The following is a 9,504-nucleotide window of genomic DNA, read 5'->3' as shown; positions in this document are numbered from 1 at the left end:
CGGGGAACAGGCAGAGCTGTGAGTGTTTGATCTTGGCACAAAATGATTCTGACTGCTACTATTCTTTCTATCAGGAATGGAGATTTAATTAAATACCGATTTGTCTTTAACAACTTTGAAACACCCTTTTCACCATGAGAGCTCCAAGTGATTTGCAAGGGAATAGGAGGTAGCTTACTGGGGCCCAGAGAAAACATTCCAAAGCACAAGTCTGGGTTTCTGTATTTATTTACTCTTTGTGTCTCTGCTTCTCTAGCTCTGTGTCATACACACACACATCCCTATGGATGGCAAGTGAGGAAGACACACTGTTAAAAACACTCAGACATGGTCAAGTCAGAGAAAATGCCACAGCCCTCTAGAACCATATTCTGTATACCAACAATGCCTGAGATGATTTTTTTTCCTGACCTCCAGATGCCCGTTTTACCAGGTTATCAGCAGGTTATCCTAAGGCCCACCCTCTATTAAGGAAGTCAGAGTAGGGGTCCAGGAGTCTGCATTTAACAAGCCTTTCTGGTAATGCGAATGCTAGGAGTAGGAGGACCCCACCTTGCGAGATCCCACTCCAGCATTTGCCATCCACGTGTTGGAGAATATATGGACCAAGCCAGCCTAGTAAATCGTTTCCCCCTCTTCCCCATTTGAATCCCTCAGGATTTACACCTTGGGGGAAGCCGAGCATTTCTCTGACAACAGATGACTAATATAGAAGTCCCTGTGAACAGGCGGAAGACAGGGGTGGACAAGAGAAACAATGTGGACAGGTCTCAAGTTGAAACAACAGGCTCTTGACAGTCTCAGGCACACACACTGACAGGGAGGGGCCCTGGGGCTCAGGCAGGGGAGACACTGCCTAAGGAAGCCCTGTGTTCTGTCGGGAGGGAGGGAGGCCTTAGTGAACTCTTAAGGGCAGGTCAGGTCAAGTCTCACTTTATTTTTGGAGTTTATTTTTGGAATGAAATTTATAGAGAGAGTGTGATCAGAAGGACAATTGGGTACCTGGGGCTAGAAGCTAGCTAGATGTGGGGCCCCCAGAAGGAGGACTTGGCAGGCAGGTAAGTCTAGGGAGAGCTCACCCCTAGCAGGAGCTGGCCCCAGGTTCATGACCTCGTTTCTCAGAAAGTTCTCTGTGGCCACGTGGGTTTGGTCCCTCATGTTCTCTCTCACCACTCCTGTCTAGGGCCTCTGTTCCCACCAGCCTCCAGTCTCTGCCCACGTCTCATGATCCCCTGCCTTCCCTGCAAGTCAGTCGGTCTGTCCAAATTCTGCCCATCTTCCTAAGGCCCAGCTCAGGCCTGACTCTGTGGGGCCTTCCCTGACCATACCAGCAGAATACACTCTCCCTCTCACAGTTCCCATCACCTTATATCTATCATCAGCTGAGCTTTATGCACACACAGGGCAAAGGCTAGAACCTTCTGATGGCCTTTCCTTCAAATGAGGAACAGGAACCTCATGGTGGGACCTAAGTCATGAACTGGATGTTGGATGTTGCTTCGTCAGTTGAGCTTACAGTAGGCACAAAGACCCTCAACCTTGGCTGCGCATCAGAGCCACCTAGAAAGTTTTAAAAAACACTGATGAGGCTGGGCGCAGTGGCTCACGCCTGTAATCCCAGCACTTTGGGTGGCCAAGGTGGGCAGATTACCTGAGGTCAGGAGTTCGAGACCAGGAGTTCGAGGTCAACATGGTGAGACCCTGTCCCTACTAAAAATACAAAAATTAACCGGGCATGGTGGCAGGTGCCTGTAATTCCACTACTTGGGAAGCTGAGGCAGGAGAATCGCTTGAACCTGGGAGGCAGAGGTTGCAGTGAGCCAAGATTGCGCCATTACATTCCAGCCTGGGTGACAAGAGCGAAACTCTGTCTAAAACAAACAAACAAACAAACAGAAAACCAAAACGCATGCCAAAATAATACCGATGCCTATCCTTGCCACAGATCAACTGAAACCAGTTATCTGTGGGTTAACCAAGTCAAAAGCTCCCTGGGCTATTCTTTTTTTTTTTTTTTTTAGAAACTGATGTTTATTTTCTATCAACCATTTTTCCATGTTGCTTAAGAGCCCGTGCAAGAACAGCTTAAGACCATTCAGTGGTTGCTCCTACCCATTCAGTGGCCTGAGCAGTGGGAGCTGCAGACCAGTCTTCCGTGGCAGGCTGAGCACTCCAGTCTTCAGTAGGGAACTGCTGAATAGGCACAGAGGGCACCTGCACACCTTCAGACCAGTCTGCAACCTCAGGCTGAGTAGCAGTGAACTCAGGAGCTGGAGAAGTCAATTCACCCTGAAATTCCTCCTTGGTCACTGCCTTTTCAGCAGCAGCCTGCTCTTCTTTTTCAATCTCTTCAGGATCTCTGTAGAAGTACGGATCAGGCATGACCTCCCATGGGTGTTCACGGGAAATGGTGCCACGCATGCGCAGAACTTCCCGAGCTGGCATCCACCACATCAAACCCACTGAGTGAGCTCCCTTGTTGTTGCATGGGATGGCAATGTCCACATAGCGCAGAGGAGAATCTGTGTTACACAGAGCAATGGTAGGTAGGTTAACATAAGATGCCTCCGTGAGAGGCTGGTGGTCAGCCCTGGGGTCAGTAACCACAAGAAGCCGTGGCTCCCGGAAGGCTGCCTGGATCTGGTTAGTGAAGGTTCCAGGAGTGAAGCGGCCAGCAATTGGAGTGGCTTCAGTGGCAGCAGCAAACTTCAGCACGGCCCTCTGGCCAGTATTCCTGGAGGATATAACACTGACATCAGCAGGGTTTTCAATGGCAACAATGGCACGAGCCGCCAGCAGAAGCTTCTCCCAGGTCCTCTTCAGATTTATGATGTAGATGCCATCACTTTTCCTTTTATAGATGTACTGCTCCATCTGGAAGTCAAGATTGGTGCCATCTAAGTGGGTTCCTGCTGCAAGGAACTTAAGGACATCCTCCTCCTTCATTTGCAGGACATCAAGGGCTCCGGACATTGTGAAAGTTTCCCTTTAAGTTACGACGGGAATCCAGAACAACGCCGTATGGACCCCTCTGTAGGTAGCGCGGAAAGCTGGGCTATTCTGATGCACTGTGGAAGCTGAGAGCCAATACAATAGGCTGATGCTCATTCTTAGCCATGAAAGGGCAATTTGAGAACAAAGCTACTTTCCCTTCATTCTAACACCATGAGAGTTCAACATATGGGGTAGCTACTGTTGTTCTTTTGTTCTTTTTCTGATCTCCACTCCTTTAGAAATGGGGGGAAAAAAACACCAAGACTCGATGTAGGCTTAAAGTAACCAGAGACCAAGGAATGATTGCCAAGGATGGCAAATAGCTATGTAGCCACTCCATTCCATGCCCTTGACAGGCACTGCTAAACAATAGTGGTGCATGTTCTCTCTGAACCAGAAGTGTCCTCACGGTGTTCACTACTCTGTGCTCCAGGTAGATCCAATCAATTAGAGTTGACATCTTAGTTGAATGTATTTGTTACTCCTGCTAGATGAAGCAGAAATAGAAATGCCCTGATTGCTTAGGATTCGATCAAGAAAGTCAGTGGTAATGGTAGTTTTTTCCTAACTATCCTTGGATGTCCTCAGGGCCTAGCTTTAGATGGGAAAGGCGATTCTGAGTTTCTTCAGAGTGAGCCAATGTATTCATCTTTCTAAAGAAATTTAGCATGGTCTCCCATTGGCTCTCTTGGCTGACCCAGGGCAAGGAAGGCTACACAGAGAGGAGTAGGCCATCTGAGAAAGATGGCCAAGTGTGTTTTCAAACCAAGTTGACAACGTTGTCAATTTCCCCACCACTTGAGCATGGTCTAGAAGTAATCAAACCATTCCTTTGTCTCCATGTGTATGGGATTCCTCATGTTCTTTCTTCTCTAAAGGCCTGACTGTGTGCTTGTTAATGGGGTGACCTTAGCTCTACTTTTCCGAACTATATTTCAAGTGTCCTGGATTGTTTTTCTAATCAGGACAGCACACCACCTGACCCCAGCCTACTCTTCCAGCCTGATCTCCCTTTTCACCCTCAGAAGTCCAGGTTCTGGCCACAGCATTGCTGCTTTCTCCTGACTGTGTGTCTCTCCTTCATGCTATTGTCAGCACCTAAAATGTCCTTGCTTCCATTTCTGTCTGCTTTGGTCTTACTCCCACATCAAGATCTACTCAAATTACACTTCTTGCCTAAGGTTCCCCAGCCTCACCCATTATCCTAGATCTCTCCTTCCTCTGGTCTCCCATTGTGCCCATTGTGCCCTTCTATTTTGGCCAAGGGAAGCACACAACTATTTACTAAGCATCTACCAAGTGCCAGTCACTGTCCTAGGTAGTAGTATTAAGAATCTGGTTTTATTTAATCTTATCATCACTTCTATTTCTTAGATCTCGCCATCTGCATCTTATTAATGAGAAAATTGAAAACCTTCACAGTTCAGTGATTTGTCTAAGGTGGCAGAGCCCACATCTCCTGTGCTTTTCCAGGCTCTGTTCTTTCTTCTGTTCTCCTCTGTCTCCAAGGTGGAATTTCCCCTTGTCTGCCTTGTACATAGAAACTGGAGTCAGATAATCTAGGATCAGGGCCCAATCACCTATTTAGTTACTCTGTTGTTTTGGCAGTTTACTTAACTGTTTGGCCTTGTTTCTTCATTTGTCAAAGAGGATTAAAATAATACCCACCCACCTTATCTCATGGAGGAGAGCTCCTCTATTCACAGATTGTGAGCCTCTTGGGATGAGTCCTCATTGCACTCATCTTTGTGTCTTAGTACTGATTGGCGCTGGGCCTAACACAGTAAATGCTCAATAAATCCTTGTAATTAAATTACATGAAATTAAATTGAATGAGTAAACAGGTTAGGGAAAAAACTCGAACACCTCACCTCATTTTTTTGGGTCCAGAATTGATTGTTCCCAACAGCGTCACCTGGAATGGATTTTGGTCACATTCACTTGTAACTGGTTTGCTATTTGCTTTGTTTAGCAAATTCCTTCACAGAAAGACAGAGAGGGAGCCTGGGAAGGCAGGGTAAGGGTGTGGGAAGATGCTGGAATCTGAGAAGGAGCTCAGATTGTTGGTTGAACATATTGCTGTCTGTGTGGAAAATGTTCACAGCAGTTACAACTTTGGATGAATATGCATTAGCGGCGGTGCTGCAATTTGCTCGCGTGTGCCACGCTACACTTGGAGACTTGGCAAGATGGGTAATTATCTCCACATTATGTGCCTTGTCTCTTTCTCTTCTTAATTAAGTAACTAATCTGGTGGAGGAGAGCTCTGTTTGTGTTTGTTTGGCAGGTGCAGCCTCGTGACAGTTGTCTGGAGAAGTTTCTTGGAAATTTATGAGACTTTCAAAAAACAAACTGCTCGGAGCTGAGCCGACCTGCTGGAGCCTGGGAGAATCAGAGTCAGCCCTCTGCTGGAGCACAAGACAGTGTGGCAGTTGCTGCTTCTCCCAGACTGAGTGGCTCCTGCTAGGGGGGCCTGCTGGGGGTGCCGACCTTCCAGAACTGTCCCAGGGCATTGGGAAGCAGGCCTCTCCCAAGGGCAAGCTCTCCTTGTAGGGAGGAGGGAAGTCAGGGGCTGGAATTAGAGTAACAATGGGTTCTTCCTTTTGTTTCCCTCTGGATTTCTGTATTTGGGTAGTTTTTTTCTGTCAGTCCCATGGGACTCTGTAAAGGAATTGATTAAACAAGTTAAGTGCTGAACACTTATTGAATACTGATCACGTGGCTCATGGCTGACATAAGGGTGCTTGGCTGGGCTGGATTGGTTGAATCCAGATGACCCAGGCCAGTGACCCGGGAGATGTTGGGTTCCATGCTGCTGCAGTGTGGTCACTCAGCAGAGGGCATGGGTCATCATCACTCTGATGGGTCTTCCAGGCTGCACAGTGACCAGCACAGGCTGGCCCAGGAGAGTGGAGGATGGTGCAGATTCTTTCAGGGCCATGAGTTAGTTGCAGGAGAGGGGTGGGGAAGAGCCGGGCCAGCTAATGGTAGGATGTCACAAATCCAGGAACGCAAATGAAGGAGTTACTAAGGAAGTGCACGTGACCATGCTGAATCTTGCCGGCACACTTATGTGGGTCACAGATAGTACTGTCAATCATGAGGAGAATCCCCTAAACAAACATAGATGCCCAATGCAGACAGATACAGTTGTGGGCTGCTTAGCTCAGATAGCTGCCCTGGGCCAGGGGGCCCTTGCTTTGAGCCTTGAGTTCTGGTTCTTTATTTGAGGTGATGGTCTTGTCTTCTGCGTGGTTATATATCACCCAATGCACATCCCACTTCAATGACATAAGCTGTCTGACTCCCCAATTAGTGGCCCATGCTGGGGGATGGCAGTATGATGCTGTGGGAGGCAGAACTCTGAGATGATCCCCAAGATTACCCTGGTTCACACACACTTTCCCCTCTTTGTCAAACCCCAATCTTGGTACTGCTGTGAAGGGATTTTGCAGATATAATTAAGGTCCCTAAACAGTTGGCTTAAAAACAAGGAAATTATTGGGTGAGACTGACCTAATCTCATGGGTCCTTTAAAAGCACAGAGTTTTCTCCAGCTGGTTGCAGAAGAGAAAGTTAGAAACTTGAAGTATGGGAATGATTCCATACACCATTTCTAGCTTGAAAATGGAGGAGTCCACGTGGCAAGAAGTTTGGGTGGCCTCTAAAAGCTGAGAATAGTCCTTGAGAAAACAGACCTCAGTCCAACAACCACAAGGAAATGAATTTTACCAACAACAAGAATGAGCTTGAAAGTGGATTTCTCCCTAGTGCCTTCAGTTGAGAACTCAGCCTGGCCACACCTTGATCTCAGTTGTGTCATTATCTGATCAGGGAACAGCAATGCTGTGCTGACTTCTGACCTATAGAGCCATGAGCTGGTAGATGGGTGCTATTTGAAGCCACTGAGTTTGTGCTGATTTGTTCTGCATCAATAGAAAATAAATACAGGTGTTTGGCCTCCCACTTACCTAGGAGAAAAGTTGCTAAAAGATTCTGACATTTCTTTTACAGTCTAGGCACATGTGGACCTGGATTCTAGTCTACGCTTTGCCATTGGCTTGCTTAGTGATCTCAGACAAGTCATGTCCCTTCTCTGGCCCTCAGTTTTCTCTTTAGTAAAAGTAGGAGTTGGACCCAGTGATTTTTAAGGTCCTTCGCAGGATGCTCATTCTAATTGTGGGTATAGACACCAATGTAAAGAAATGCAGGGAGAATGACCACCTGGAAGCTGTAGTTTAATTTGCATAAGATCTCTGGCTTCAAGGTCAGAGTAATCCTCGCATGAGACTATTTCTATATTGCCATATTCTGCTCAAACACCTTTTATGAATCTCCACTGCCTTTAGGAAAATGGAGGGCCTTCCTCTCTCTGCTATTCAGAATCTCTGTAATTTGGGCCTAGTCTCACTCTGGGCCTTGTGCTCCACTTCTTCTCTCTACACTCCTATGCTTCAACCAGATAGATCTCACATACCACCTTCCATGTCCGCGTTCACTCTCCTCCATTTTCTGTGTTGTCCATCCCTGTCACCAGACTAAAAATTGAACACACAAGTTTCCGTCCTAATCACTTTGGGCCTCTGTAATGGAATACCATAGGCTGGGTGGCTTAAACAGCAACAACTTAGTTTCTCACAGCTCTGGAGGTTGAAAGTCTGAGGTCAGGGAGCCAGCATGGTTGGGTTCTTGGTGAGAGTCCTCTTCTTGGTTTACATAAGGCCACTTTCTTGCTGTATCTTCATGTGGTGGAGGGAGATCATGTTTCTTGTGTCTTTTTTAATAGATAGGGTCTCACTCTGTCAGCCAGACTGGAGTGCAGTGGTATGATTATAGCTCACTGTCGCCTCAAACTCCTGGGCTCACATGATCCTACTGCTTCAGCATCCCAAGTAGCTAGGACTACAGGTGCACATTAGCCACCATATCTGGCTAATTTTTAATTATTTTTGTAGAGAAGGGTCTCGCTACATTGCCCAGGCTGATCTTGAATTCCTGGACTCAAGAGATCCTTCTGCCCTGGCCTCCCAAAGTGCTGGGAGTACAGGCATGAGCCATCTGAGCTCAGCCATAATTGTGTTTATAAGGACTCCACTCTCATAACCTAATCACCTCCCAAAGCCCCACTTTCTAATTCTGTTACAGGGGCAGTTAGAATGCCAACATATGAATTCCAAGGGGATGCAAACATTCAGCCCACTGCACTTCTCATCTTCCAAGGTTTAGCTTGAGACACATCTGCTCCAGAAGCTTTCCTGATAGCTCTATATGAGTAAGGCTGTCTTTGGTGGTAACAATAAAAACCTCAACTCAAACTAGGTTGAGAAGAAAAATATGGAAACTAGTGATTCATGTAACTGAGGAGTCTAAGGTTAACCTGAGGCACAGATGGATCCAGGGAACAAATTATGCCATTGGGACTTTGTCTGTCTCTAGCCATCTCTTTTCTTGGCTTCCCTTTGTGAGTCAGTGTCCTTCTCCATGTGAGGTAAGGAGTATGGGCCCTGGTAGCCTGAAGACTGATTCCTTATGGCTTGAAAGTCAAAAGGAAGAAGTTTCCTGTCTCTCCCAGCATCTCTTTTTCCCCCAGCATGTTGGTTTTTAGAGGAAACCTGAGCAGTCCTACTTGGCTCACACAGCCGCCCAGAACCAATCACTACATTCACATAGCCGCCACCTCTCTGATGGCCGGTGGAGGCTATCATCCGCCTGAGCCTTGGTGGGAAGGGGACTGTGACTGATAACCTCACCCTGACCACCTGGCCTGTGGGAGGTGTGTTCTCCAAGGAAGAGCAGATGACTGGAACTGAGAAAGTAGAGCTGGTCAGACAGGAATGAGAAATGCCCACTCTCCCCTCGCCTGGTCTTGCTCTGGGCTTCTGCTGGCCTCCCATCCTTCCATTCATTTGGCCATCATGACACGCTACCTTGCGCAGGAGATATATGTATTCATATATGCAGAGAAAATATAACTGGTTGGTACTTTTCCATAACTAACCAGATCTTCCTCTCAATACTGGTGAGCACGGAAAAAAATCAATTTGAATTTTTTAGTATGACTGAATGTAGTTGGCTCTAATAATTTTGAACAGCCCCACTAGGAAAATTTTTGCTCATTGGAGTAAAAATACTCAACTGTTGCACTTGCTAAGGTGGGGTCCACATACATGGGAAGAGGGACTTATACATCCATATGGTGACAGTGTGGGGGATGAGTCTAAGCCCGTGGATGGTGTGTCCTGTCTTCCCTTGCCCTGTCCACCTGGGTGTTGTTTGCTCTGGGGTCATTTGCTGCTAGAGCCTGAGGCAGGGGAAGACTGTGATGGGTCTCCCTTGGCTTGGCCGTAGTTCAGTGGCACCTTTTGGTTGACTCTGCCTCTTCTCAATGCCCGTAGATGCAGACCTGCTGAGGTCAGCCAGTCCTGTGTCTAGCCCTCTGGCCTGCAGTCCACCCTGGTGGTGGGCTCATCACCCCCTGCTGCAGCCATTTCTATGTTGGGGGAGAGTGAG

The 9,504-nt window shown here is 47.3% G+C and overlaps 1 pseudogene across 1 annotated transcript in view; it reads right to left on the bottom strand.

Moving 5' to 3' along the window:
• Positions 1-1,999: 1,999 nt before the first annotated feature.
• Positions 2,000-9,504, bottom strand: part of LOC698792 (small ribosomal subunit protein uS2 pseudogene) — a 300,049-nt pseudogene continuing 292,544 nt past the window's right edge. Inside the window, exon 2 of the transcript XR_013395347.1 lies at positions 2,000-3,029. The product of XR_013395347.1 is annotated as a small ribosomal subunit protein uS2 pseudogene (transcript). The remainder of the gene's footprint in view (positions 3,030-9,504) is intronic.

The sequence above is a fragment of the Macaca mulatta genome, chromosome 7 (genome assembly GCF_049350105.2).
Source record: "Macaca mulatta isolate MMU2019108-1 chromosome 7, T2T-MMU8v2.0, whole genome shotgun sequence".
NCBI lineage: Eukaryota > Metazoa > Chordata > Mammalia > Primates > Cercopithecidae > Macaca > Macaca mulatta.
The sequence above is the reverse complement of the archived record's forward strand: the minus strand, read 5'-3'. Positions and strand labels throughout refer to the sequence as shown.